Source organism: Belonocnema kinseyi, chromosome 5, assembly GCF_010883055.1.
Source record: "Belonocnema kinseyi isolate 2016_QV_RU_SX_M_011 chromosome 5, B_treatae_v1, whole genome shotgun sequence".
NCBI lineage: Eukaryota > Metazoa > Arthropoda > Insecta > Hymenoptera > Cynipidae > Belonocnema > Belonocnema kinseyi.
The window spans coordinates 9,771,613-9,784,900 of NC_046661.1; the positions used below are offsets into that span (position 1 = coordinate 9,771,613).

Genomic DNA, 13,288 nt, shown 5'->3' on the forward strand with positions numbered 1-13,288 from the left:
AAAAGAAAATTTTTGACGTTTTAATATTTTCAAACATCGACAATCAAAATTGTGTTTGGCAGGTTTGAATAATGGGTGATTTGTAAGGGTATTCAACCCCTCGAAAAATAAAAATTTCGAAAACTTCTTCCCATGGAATATCATTTTTTGTCATCCTAAATGATTTAGGCAAAAAAAAAATCGGGGAAAAAAATCTTTAATTTCGTTCATATGAACGTTCGTAACTTCAAGTACATTTAAAAAACCGCGAATGAAATGTACAGTGTGAAATAAATATTCACAGTCTATATTAAGGAAAAGAAATTTATCACAAAACAAAAGCAAACATTATTTAAATTAAATTCTTTCTTTATAGCAAATAGAATGATATTCTATTCTAGCCTCAAAGAAATGCCAAGACATTGATTCAGAATAAATTAATTTGAATTGAATTATTTCCACCAGAAGTAAGTTTTTCAAACAAAAAAAAAAAAATCGAGAAGAAAACCTGACTTAATATGAACAAAAATAATTATTAATTTTTCATCAATCCTTTCGTTGGCAAAATACAATGTTTGGTACAACAATCCAATTTGAACTAAAATGCCTGTTCACGTATATATCGAGCTGTAATAATAAATTTCGAGTGATTGCAATGCAGACCTATATATTTTTATTAATTAAAAAATGGAATAAATATTCTGGTAAAAGGATTTTTTTGAACTATCATTTGTTATACAATAATTCTATTTAAGTGTATTAAAAATTTTAGTTACAGTTTAATTACAATTGCATAATTCGAAAATCTTTCACTTTAAAAATGTTTCATCTTAAATTTCATTTTTAAGCGTACATTTTTCATTTAAAGAATTTTAAAATGCAGTTTCGAAGCCTTAAAAAGTTACAAATTAGATGCATTTGAAATCGTACCTTTTGGATAAAAAAGATGTTTAGTTATTGAACTGTGAATATACAATAATTATTATAATAATTTTGAAAATTAAATTGTACTTTAAGGATAAAAAAGTAAATAATTGATTGTACATGACGATTTGAAATCAGTTTGATATTCAAGAATTTTTATATTTTAACGTTATAAATTAAACTGTTTCAATTTAAAAGCCTGCATAGTTAAACAAACGTAAAGAACCGGTTGAAACTTTATAAACAAATTTAAAAACCCTTTTCAAAAGCCATTAAATCTATTTGTCAAAGCACAACATATTACTTAATATTAATAACCATCAATTAACTTTTACATATGTAAATTAATTTTCAAACTATATTTCCAGGTGAATTATTCGCTCAGGTAATAACATTATTATTCATTGTCATTAATTTAATGTTTATAATACTTTCACAATGTGTGGAAAAGTATATGTATTTTAAGCTATTCTCTCTATCGCTATCACTGTTTTCTCATAGTTTTTCATACAAATCCGATTATGGCTTCAGAATTTGTCATACACGTCTCAGTTTTTCCCTAGATGCAAAAAATAGGGAAAAGCTTGGAGATTTTCTAGTCACACAGACCATACAAAAAATTTGTCTGAACGAGAAAAGTGACTAGGATACTCTTGTGGATTTTGAGCCACTGAATCCGAAAATGGCCTCAGAATTTATCCTGCACGTCTCACTTTTTCCCTAGATGCAAAAAGCAGGGAAAATCTTAAGGATTTTCTGGTCACACAGGCCATACAAAAAAGCTGCCTGCACGAGACAAGTGACTATGCTACTCTCATGAATTTTTGAGCCGCTGAATCCGAATATGGCCTCAGAATTTGTCCTACATGTCTCAATTTTCCCCTAGATGCAGAAAGTAGGGAAAATCTTATGGATTTTCTGGCCATACAGTCCATACAAAAAATTTGTTTGCACGAGACAAGTGACTATGCTATTCTCATGAATTTTTGAGCCGCTGAATCCGAATATGGCCTCAGAATTTGTCCTACATGTCTCAATTTTCCCCTAGATGCAAAAAGTAGGGAAAATCTTAGGGATTTTCTGGCCACACAGTCCATACAAAAAATTTGTCTGCACGAGACAAGTGACTAGGCTACCCTTATGGATTTTGAGCCGCTGAATCCAAAACTGGCCTCCGAATTTATCTTGCAAGTCTCAGTTTCCCTCTAGATGCTAAAAACAAGGAAATGTGCCTGTGTGAACAGAAAATCCCTAGTATTTTCTCTACTTCTTGAATCTAGAAAGAAAATGGTAAAAGCTCGAAAAATTTAGTGAACAAATTTAGATTGAGTTCGGAAAACTGCAGAGGAAATAGCATTCTTCTTATTTCTTGCTTTATAAGTCAGCATAACATGTGCAAGACCTTCAATTTACCTAGATTTATCCTAGCTAGGGAAAACGATAAGCACACTAGGGAATTTTTGTGGATAAATTTGGTGTTTGTGAGCCCCAACACATAAGAATATGGCACCAGTAGGTTTATTCTTCCGTATACTGGCATTATCAAAATAATATCCAGAATATCCCTAGGTTTCCCCCTATTTGCTGCATATAGGGGAAAACTGAGACGTGCAGGAGAAATTCTGAGGCCAGATTTGGATTCAGCAGCTCAAAATCCATAAGAGTAACCTAGTCACTTCTCTCGTACTGACAAATATTTTGTATTGCTTGTGTGACTAGAAAATATGTAGGCTTTTCCATACTTTTTGCATCTAGGGGAAAACTGGGACCTTTTGGACAAATTAGGTCATATACGGATTCAGCGACCCAAAATCCATAAGGGTAGCCTAGTCACTTGTCTCGTGCAGACAACTTTTTTTTTCGTAGGCCTGTGTTATTATTGAAAGTCTAAGAATCTATTGTAATAGATTTAACGTTCATTTTACAGTTAAAAGAACGAAATAATTTTATTTATTTGCATTATTATTTCATAACAGTTAATGTTAAACTGTGTAGAGGCAGAAGCGGCACAATCTGGCAAAAGCTTGGAAGTCGGATAGGGCTGCCCTCACCACATGAACTAATGCTAAACTTTCTCCCTTATTTATTATTTCAGGATGAAAATTGATAGAATAACTTATATCTTGAAATCCTGTTTTAATAGAAATATTTATTATCAATCCACTTGTTGTCATATTCGACCGGTAATTATTTGGGTTATGTTCATAACCAACAATGGAACTAGACCGCCCAACCGATAGAAACCTCAGAGTATATGCTAAAGATTTTCAAGACTCTGAGAAATTCTCCGTAGGCACTTAGGTAGATATATTTAAAGGTCCAGGTAGCTCGTTTAAAAGTTTTGAAGGCTTTAAAAAGTCCTTTCCGTAATTGAAATGAAAATACGATCATAAATAACAAACACAGAGACTGAAATTGAAATAAGAATTCGATCATAAATAACAAGCAGAGAGGCTATCTCAATACAGTAGCCAACACCCAAGGGTTCTTTCTTAAGCTTTTGGATTATTATTTAGAAATAGATTTTTTTAATTTCATAGTTAACAGCCTAAAACATAATACAATGAGAAAATTAATCAATTAAAAAAAATGTTAATAATTTGAAGAAAATTTCAAAAGGGGAGTCGGGTTGGCGACGGCCAACTACTGTAAGTATCTCTGCCCGCCGGGTACGTGACGAATACAAAAGAAACATTATATTACCGTCATTCCGAAATCATTTGCAAGAAAGTTTTCTTTATTAATTTTCTTCGTTTTGCAAAATGGTATATATACGTTTTAAAAGCAATAATTTATTTATTTATTATATTTAAAAACAATGCACACGTGCTAACTTAGGTAAATTTCAAATTTATATCCCTCAGGGGCCTTAGGCTTTGGCCGCCGCAGGCGCTGCCTGTCATATCCAGAAAATATCAAGGTCATGTCCGATATACAGCACTTTTAACAATTTTTTTAAGGGCATGTAATACTTCCCAGTGGGCACCGGGACGTCCTAAAGACGTCCTTAGAATGTACCTCTATGTCATATGATTTGACGTCTTTAAAACATCCTCTGGATCTTTTTATGTCTTTAAAAGAACCTCAGGCCGTCCTTAAGACGTCCGCCGAAAGAAGTATATAGGACAAGTTTAGGACTTGTGTGCCGACTGGGTTCGTCGTGTGGTAAATCGGGTTCAGTTCCCTTGGCTTTTTTTCCACAAAAATGAAAATGTTTAAAAAACTGAATTCGGAGATGCTTTAAAATATTATAACGGACGTCCCTGGGCTCTTTTTTAGGAATAATAACAATAAAATGTATTGTTCTAAATAAAAATGTATGTATGTGAACTATTTTGAGGTTATGATCGTTTTTCAGCTCTCTGTCATTCCGAAAATGTAGGTCTGTCGTACCGACACTGTCGGTAGCATGCAAGAATAATTATGGGAGAGAAATGTAACACACATAATTTAAAAATTCACACACATCAAATTGAGCAAAATTAAAATTTTTTGAATTAACTCACAAAAAAGAGTACGGGTACGTACGTTAGCATGTTCGATATCATTCCTTAGATTTTGAAGAGAACATCTTTATTATTGTAGGAAAAACGCCGAGGGAATATAACACTAGTAAAATCGATACTATTTCCCAGGTATCACACAAATTAATCAAATTTAACCAAATTAATTTTTTTGAATTAACCCACAACGAAAACTCCGGGGACGTCCGTCCCCCTCCTTTTCAAGGTCCTTTTAAGAGGTATGCGACGGTAATATAATGTTCCTTTTGTATTCCTCACGTACCGGGCGGGCAGAGTTATTTACAGTAGTTGTCCGTCGCTAACCCGAGTCTCCCTTTGTAAATTTCTCTTCAAATTATAAACAATTATTTTTTAATTTATGAATTTTCTCATTACCCTAGCAAAAAGAATCTCTGACTATTTACTAAAAATTCTTTAGGTCAGAGAAGTTCAGATAAATTCTCCGCAGGCACTCAAATAGATATATTTTAAGGTCTAGGTAGTTCTTTTAAACGTTTTAAAGGCTTTAAAATGTCCTTTCCGGAATTGAAATACAAATACGATCATAAATAACAAGCAGAGAGGCTATATCAATAGAGTAGCCGACCCTCAAGGGTCCTTTGTTAAGCTCTCGGATTACAATTTAGAAGTAGATTTTTTAATTTCATAGTTGACAGTCTAAAGCATAATAATTCAGAATCTACGGGTTTCGATGATTTCAGATATCTAACTTTTTTTAAATGGTTAAAATTGGAATTAATACAACGTTTCTCGTAAATGGAATGAGATACGCCAAAAAAGACAACATTTTTGAATTCAACTAGAAAATTGTATATTAGTATATAAGTTATAATTATTAATAAGTATAATGAGAAAATACATCAATTAAAAAAAAGTGTTAATAATTTGAAGAGAAGTTTAAAAAGGGAGAGCGGATTAGCCACGGGCAATTTCTGTAAATAATTCTGCCCGCCCGGTACGTGACCAATACAAAAGGAACATTATATTCCCGTCGCACCACTCTTAAAAGGACCACTAAAAAAACCTTGAAAAGAACCCAAAACTCTCAGACTATCTCCGAGACTATATTGTTTCAAATTGACTCTGTTTATAGACTCAAATGGGCCAGGCTATTTCGCTAGAGAAAACTCAGGGATTTCTAGTAGAATTAAAAAATGTTTTTTTTTGCGCATCTCATTCCATTTAAGAGAAACATTGTATTAATTCCAATTTTAAACATTTAAACAATAGTTAGATATATGAAATCATCGAAACCAGTAGATTTCGAGTCATTATGTTTTAGGCTGTTAACTATGAAATTACAAAAAATCTATTTCCAAATTTTAAACCGAAAGCTTTTTGATCGAATTCTTATTTCAATTTCAGCCTCTCTGCTTGTTACTTATGATTGTATTTCAATTTCGGAAAGGACATTTTAAAGCCTTTAAAACATTTAAAGAGCTACCTGGACCTTTAAATATATCTACCTGAGTGTCTGCGGAGAATTTCTCTGAGCTTCTCTGACACTGGTAAAATCGATAAATTTCTAAGTATCACATACCCTTAAATACGCTTTTTTTAGAATTTAATAAATTCAATATTTTTTAAATGTCAATTCACGCAAAAAATGATCAGTATTAATTTCTTTAACTGAAATAATCGGGAACGTTATTTTCTTCCTTAATTATCAGTTTTCCTATAAGACGCAATGCTTTTGTAAAACTGGACGAAGGCAGCGCCGCCTATCAGCCGACATATTAGGTATTTTCACTTCAATTACCAGCTAACTTCATTTGGTGGATTGCTGAGGGGAAAACAGGAGACCGAATGCATGGGATTCAGTTCATTTTTGCCATACTTTGCTAATATATTATTATCCTAACAATATCTTAATATCTTATTATTAATGACAAAGATATTACAGAAATCTAGTTTTGTTCCATGTATTTGGTCCATTGTTTTGCCCCTCAGCTTTTAACGAAGTGAAGTTAGCTGATGGTTGAAGTGAAAATACCTAATATAGTTCATAGTTTTATTTTGGCCGTTAATCACGAAAAATTAAGGAGAAAAACTAGCATTGAAAACCACTCCCATCTAGCATCTCTTTTTTTTTTATCTCACTACTTAAAGAGCGGGTGAGAATGTTCGGCAAGACACCTAAAAACTACCCTTAATGTGTCCTCACCTAAAATGTTATAATTGAAAAGTTTTATTGTCGATATTTGGAAATACAAAAACGTCAAAAATTCTCTTTTTTTATCTCAATAATTATAGAGTGGCTGAGAAAATTCGGCAAGGCCCCCAAAAACCACCCGTATTATATACACACCTAAAATGTTAAAAATGACAAATTTGATTGTCGATATTTGAAAATACAAAAACGTCAAGAATTCTCTTTTTTTACCTCACTAATTATAGAGTGAGTGAAAAAGTTAAGCAAGACCCCTAAAACCCACCTGTACTATACCCACCACTAAAATGTTAACAATGACATGTTTGATTGTCGATATTTGAAAATACAAAAACGTCCAGAATTCTCTTTTTTTATCTCACTAATTGTAGAGTGGGTGAGAAGGTTCGGCAAGACCCTGAAAACCACCCTTAATATGCCCTAACCTGCAAAGTTAAAATTGACACGTTTGATTGTCGATATTTGAAAATACAAAAACGTCAAAAATTCTCTTTTTTACCTCACTAATTATAGAGTGAGTGAAAAAGTTCAGCAAGACCCCTAAAACCCACGCCTATTATACCCACCCCTAAAATGTTAAAAATAACAAATTTGATTGTCGATATTTGAAAACACAAAAACTTCAAGAATTCTCTGTTTTTATCTCACTAATTGTAGAGTGGGTGAGAAGGTTCGGCAAGACACTGAAAACCACCCTTAATATGTCCTAACCTAAAATGTTAAAATTGACACATTTGATTGTCGATATTTGAAAATACAAAAACGTCAAAAATTCTCTTTTTTTACCTCACTAATTATAGAGTGGGTGAGAATGTTCGACAAGACCCCTAACACCATCCATACTATCACTACATATAAAATGCTAAAAATGACAAGTTTCATTGTCGATATTTGAAAATACAAAAACGTCAAAAAATCTCTTTTTTTATCTCACTAATTGTAGAGCAGTTGAGAAGGTTCGGCAAGACTCTAAAAACCACCCTTATTATGTCCACAAATAAAATGTTAAAATTGTCACGTTTGATTGTCGATATTTGAAAATACAAAAACGTCAAAAATTCTTTTTTTCTATCTCACTAATTATAGAGTGAGTGAGAAAGTTCAGCAGGACCCCTAAAACCCACCCCTATGATATCCACACACAAAATGTTACAAATAAATGGCACGTTTGATTGTCGATATTTGAAAATACAAAAACTTCAAAAATTCTCTTTTTTTACCTTTTACCTCAAATATCGCCCATTTGAGTCTATAAACAGAGTCAATTTGAAACAATATAGTCTCGGAGATAGTCTGAGAGTTTTGGGTTCTTTTCAAGGTTTTTTTAGTGGTCCTTTTAAGAGTGGTGCGACGGGAATATAATGTTCCTTTTGTATTCGTCACGTACCGGGTGGGCAGAGTTATTTACAATAGTTGGACGTGGCTAATCCGCTCTCAATTTTTAAATTTCTCTTCAAATTATTAACCCTTTTTTTTGATGAATTTTTTCATTATACTTATTTATAATTATAACTTATATACTGATATACAATTTTCTAGTTGAATTCAGAAATGTTGTCTTTTTTGGCGTATCTCATTCCATTTACGAGAAACGTTCTATTAATTCCAATTTTAAGCATTAAGAAAAAAAAGTTAGATATCTGAAGTCATCGAAACCCGTAGATTCCGAATTATTATGTTTTAGGCTGTTAACTATGAAAATAAAAAAAAATCTACTTCTAAATTTTAATCCGAAAGCTTAACAAAGGACCCTTGAGTGTCGGCTACTCTATTGAGATAGCCTCTCTGCTTGTTATTTATGATCGTATTCTTATTTCAATTTCGGAAAGGATATTTTAAAGCCTTCAGACCATTTAAACGAGATTCCTGGACCTTTAAAAATATCTACCTGAGTGCCTGCGGAGAATTTCTTTGAGATTCTTTGACCTACAGAATTTTTATTATATACTCAAAGATTCTTTTCGGTAGAGTATACTTAAAGCTTCGCTCTCCAGATTATATAATTATATATGTAGTATTTTAAACTGCTTGCCAGATGGCACAACGCTTCGTTTAGAGATTTGAATTGAAAACGAAGTGGGGTTCGCGGCCCCGCATCACTCTTGCGTCATATTTTCCTCCGTGTCGCCGGATGCGCACGTGTTAATATACCTTATAACGTATACAAATCGGTTGAGTAGAGGTGAAAAGTTAGTGAAATAGATCAAATCAGTGACAAGTGAGAAAATGTCTAAAGGGAAATTAGTGGATGATCAATATGAACTTCTGACAAACAAAACAGAGGCACTTGAACTCGATATGAAGAAGCTCAAAAAAGCAAGCGGGGAGCTTGTTTGCAAAAGGGAAACCGACGAAGAAGATTCGATAGACACTTCAGAAGACGAGCCAGAGGAGGAAGAAACAGAAACAAGTAGGTAACAAAAAATTCTATTAGCTCAGTTACGCAAATAGTAACAGAAAGGCTAAGGGCTCTGCAATAGCGCACTATCTCTCTAGCGCCCGATGCTCCTCGTGGCCATAAAAGTCATGACATGCGCATGACAAAGAGAAAAAATACATTGTGACAGCCCTCACGTATAGACAAACGACCGTGACTTGTATTAATGTAATAATAAATAAAGCCAACAAGATTTTAGAAGCGAACTCATTCGACTAGCTCTGAAATAAAAATGGCTAATCATTTCAAATGCGAACTCAATCGACTAGCCTTGAAAGCAAAGTATCAAATAACTAAAAACATAAATATTTTCGGGACGAGATCATTCTATTAGCCCCAAAATAATGTGGAAAAAAATAGCAACATAACCGCTTAGAATCACGAGAATTTAAAAATTAAAATATATAAAGTAGAAATCTTAGTATAACGTGTTTTTAAAGGCCAGACAGAAAACTCAACGACTGTCGCCGCAGTTGCGAAATGCGATAAGCCTGACATAAACAAAGACCAAAGGGAGTCAGACCTCACAGAAAAACCTCTACAGGCCTTTGTAACCAAATCTCTCGGCGATCACCCGACGAAAACAAAATCAAAGGCAGTTTTGATTAACTCTGATCTGATTTCATACTGGCAGGGGTATGCTATTAAGGGACTTGACAAAGAAGAAAGAGAAGCTGCTATCAAAAAGTACAAAATACCAGAAGATCTAAAAGTACCTATTCTGAACGAGCCGATTCTAGCCAAACTTGGCGAAAAAGCAGCGAAAAAAGATGAATACAGATTCGAAGTACAGCGCTCAACAAGCGCAGCGCTGACTGCACTAAGCGCAGCTATAACTTTAGATTACAAGACGCATATTTGCTGGTAGCAGTTCACCCAAAAGGTCAAAACATTTTAAGTTTTTAATTTGGGAAAAAGTATTACAAATTTATCTGTTTCTTAAGATTAAAAGGGTTTAAATCGGTAATATATATAAATGACATTTTAGGGATAGCTGATACCTACAAGGACTACCTAAAAAATGCAGAATATATGATGAAATTATTCAATAATTTAGGATTTCTTATCAATTACCAAAAATCAGAGTTGACGCCAAGTAAATCTAAACAATATTTAGGGTTCATCATTAATTCATTAAAATGCACTTTAGAGTGGACAAAACAAAAGAAACAAAAATTAGTTACTCAATTGAAAACCTTTATACAAAGAAACACTTGTCAAATAGTTGAGCTAGCACATGTGTTAGGTAAATTAGTCTCGTCATGCAATGCTGTTGAATACGGCTGAGTGTACACTAAAATCATGGAAAAAGAAAAATTAGCAGCATTAAAGAAAAATAGGGACAACTATAAAAAGAAAATGTTTGTATCTGAAGCAATAAAATCAGACATAGTTTGGTGGATAAAAAATATTCCGAAATCGCAAAAGTCCTTCAAACCTCATAAATTTGACAAAATTATTTACACTGATGCTTCAGACACAAAATATGAAACGAGAAATATTTGGGTTCTGGAACAGCCAACAAAAAATACCACGTCAATTATAAAGAGTTGCTTACAGATTGCGCTCAAAAGATTTGGAGAGATTTGCGATAATTGCAAAATACTTTTACGAGTAGATAACTCCACGGCATTAGCTTATATTAATAAATTAGGGGGAGTAAGATTCCAAAATTTTAACAAATAGGCAAAAGAAATTTGTCAGATGCAGAGTGGAGTCTGTCACAGGAAGCGTTTACGATTATAACAAACACGTCTGGACTTCCAGACATCGATATTTTCGCAACCGCAAATAACACAAAATGTACAAACTATTTTTCTTGGTGGCTACAGAAAATCAAGGATGATCAGGCAACTGGAATACTTGTTATTCCAAAGTGGCGTAATCAACCTTAGTACCCATTATTTAGCGATCTAGCTGTTACTGAAATAATAGAATTCGCGCTACATACTGAATTATTACAATCTATGTACAGGCAAGAACAGCATCCAAGAGCAAAACACTTATATCTACTAGCAGCGGTTGTATCAGGGAGGCATTCTCAAGAAGACACATCCCTAATAAATCGCTTGAAATCATGATGTCGATTAGCGCAGCGACCATTAAGCAATACGATTGTAGCTTAAGAAAATGGTTAAAATTTTGCAATAAGAAAAATGAAAGTGTGTTCAAACAACAGAAACTGATGTCATAACATTTTTAATGAAAGAATTTAATAAAGGAAGCTCTTATGGTACTTTAAATTCTCATAGATGCACAATACCACTTATATCGGAAAATAAAATAGGAAAAAGTTCGTTAATAAAAAGGCTTTTGAAAGAATGTTTTAAACTAAGACCAACCAAATCGAGATATAGCTCGACTTGGGATGTCAATACGGCATTGAATCACTTAGAAAATCTAGGAGACAATCAGTCGTTATCAATAAAAGATTTAACTTATAAATTATTAATGTTACTAGCCTTCAGTACCGCTCAAAGATCGCAAACCTTATCAGAAATCAAATTAGAGAACATTAATTTCGGAAATAATAGAGTAGAGATATATATCAATAATGTAATAAAACAAACGCGACCAGGTTTCAAACAACCAATTCTGACTTTACCGAAATTCAGCGAAAGACCGGGAGTTTGTGTATATGATTGCATTAAAACTTATATTAAGAAAACAGAACTATGTTGCGATGGGCAATTGTTCTTATTTTTAGCATTGAAAAACCCGTACGTATCAATAGGATCTCAAACATTGTGCAGATGGATAAAAATCGTTCTAGCGAAAGTGAGAATAGACATTACACAATTTTCTGCTCACTCGACCAGACATGCGCCTACGTCGAAAGCTTAAGCTAAAGGAGTAGACCTAGAAACGATTAAAAAATCGGCGGGCTGGTTCGACGAATCGGAAGTATTCGCAAAATATTATAACAGAACCATAGATAACGATAAGACGGTGAAATTTGTACAAGAGATCCTTCGAAAAAACTAATGTTAAACTTTTACATGTATTGAATATATTATAAATAAAATAAACAGTAAATATACTTATATTGGAAAATAATCTATTAATACTGAAATTGTCAAGATAACTTGAAAGAACTACATATATACATATATAATCTCGAGAGCGAAGCTTTAAGTATAAGCATGGTTAATCATCCCACCCTGGAAGGTTTGACAATTTCATGAATCCTAATTAAAACTCTAAGCATATGACGCATGAGTGAGGCGGGACCGCAAGCCCCACTTGGATTTCAATTCAAATCTCTAAATGGACCGTTGTGCCATCTGGCGAGCAGCTGGAAATACTACATACATACATATATAATCTCTTCGAGCGAAGCTATCGTATAATTACAATCGAACTTCACTTAAAGGTAAGTTCGTTTGATTTTTAATTTTATTTGCTTTAAATGCATATCGCAGTAGAATGGGTTGTCAAAAGCAAATAAGAAGTTTGGTTTTTGCAAATAAATGGTAAATACTGACATGCTTGAAATAAAATAACAATTTAATATACACTTATCAGTGTTTATTCGCACCACTAATTCTGCAAATATCGACATAGTATTTTTTAATTTTAGGTTTTAGTCAAACTAAAATAATACAGTTAAATATACGATCAATTATATTGTATCTTTTCACGAAGAAAAATGACGTGATTCAAAACTTGATGTTTAAATAAGGTAAGGAACCTGACAGGAGTTGTAAGTGTTTAGGAATTATTTTTTTAACTTAGAAATATGAATCTGTGCTAATAACATTTTGTCAGGAAAATTGAATTTACTTACTTCGCTTTAATTCTCACAATTCGATGCTAAAAGTTATCTTCGGAAATTATTTGTGAAGAAGTATCAGTGTAGTAAAACGTGAAAACGTTATGGCGTATTTACACCGGCCCTATCCGACTCCGTATTTCAGCTATAAAAGTTTTGGAGCTTATTGCAAAGATATTATAAAGCGGGGCGTACGCACTTTTGCATAGCGAATAAGCACAAGGCGCAACGCACAAGAGAACACGGTTCAACCAAAGATATTATAAACTTAGATGCGGTGCGGGCTTAGTTACCTGTGACAAATATAGACGGCGCGTCCGGCGAAAATTGTCAGTTCCCCTCTACCCACCGCTCCCCGGCTATAGCACCGATCTACAACAGCCACTTGGAGCGCTGTAAGCAACTCTCAGTAGGCCCCTCGAGGCTCACGAATGATTACTTGGCTCGGACAAGAACCATTTGGATTGAAAGTAAATTGCCAA

The 13,288-nt window shown here is 33.5% G+C and overlaps 1 protein-coding gene across 1 annotated transcript in view; it reads right to left on the bottom strand.

Annotated features, from left to right (window-relative positions):
• LOC117172530 (FK506-binding protein 59) overlaps nucleotides 1-12,967 on the bottom strand; it is a 112,523-nt gene extending 99,556 nt beyond the window's left edge. Inside the window, exon 1 of the mRNA XM_033360558.1 lies at nucleotides 12,822-12,967. The gene's annotated coding sequence lies outside the window, so the exon portion shown is untranslated. The remainder of the gene's footprint in view (nucleotides 1-12,821) is intronic.
• Between the last annotated feature and the right edge of the window lie 321 nt (nucleotides 12,968-13,288).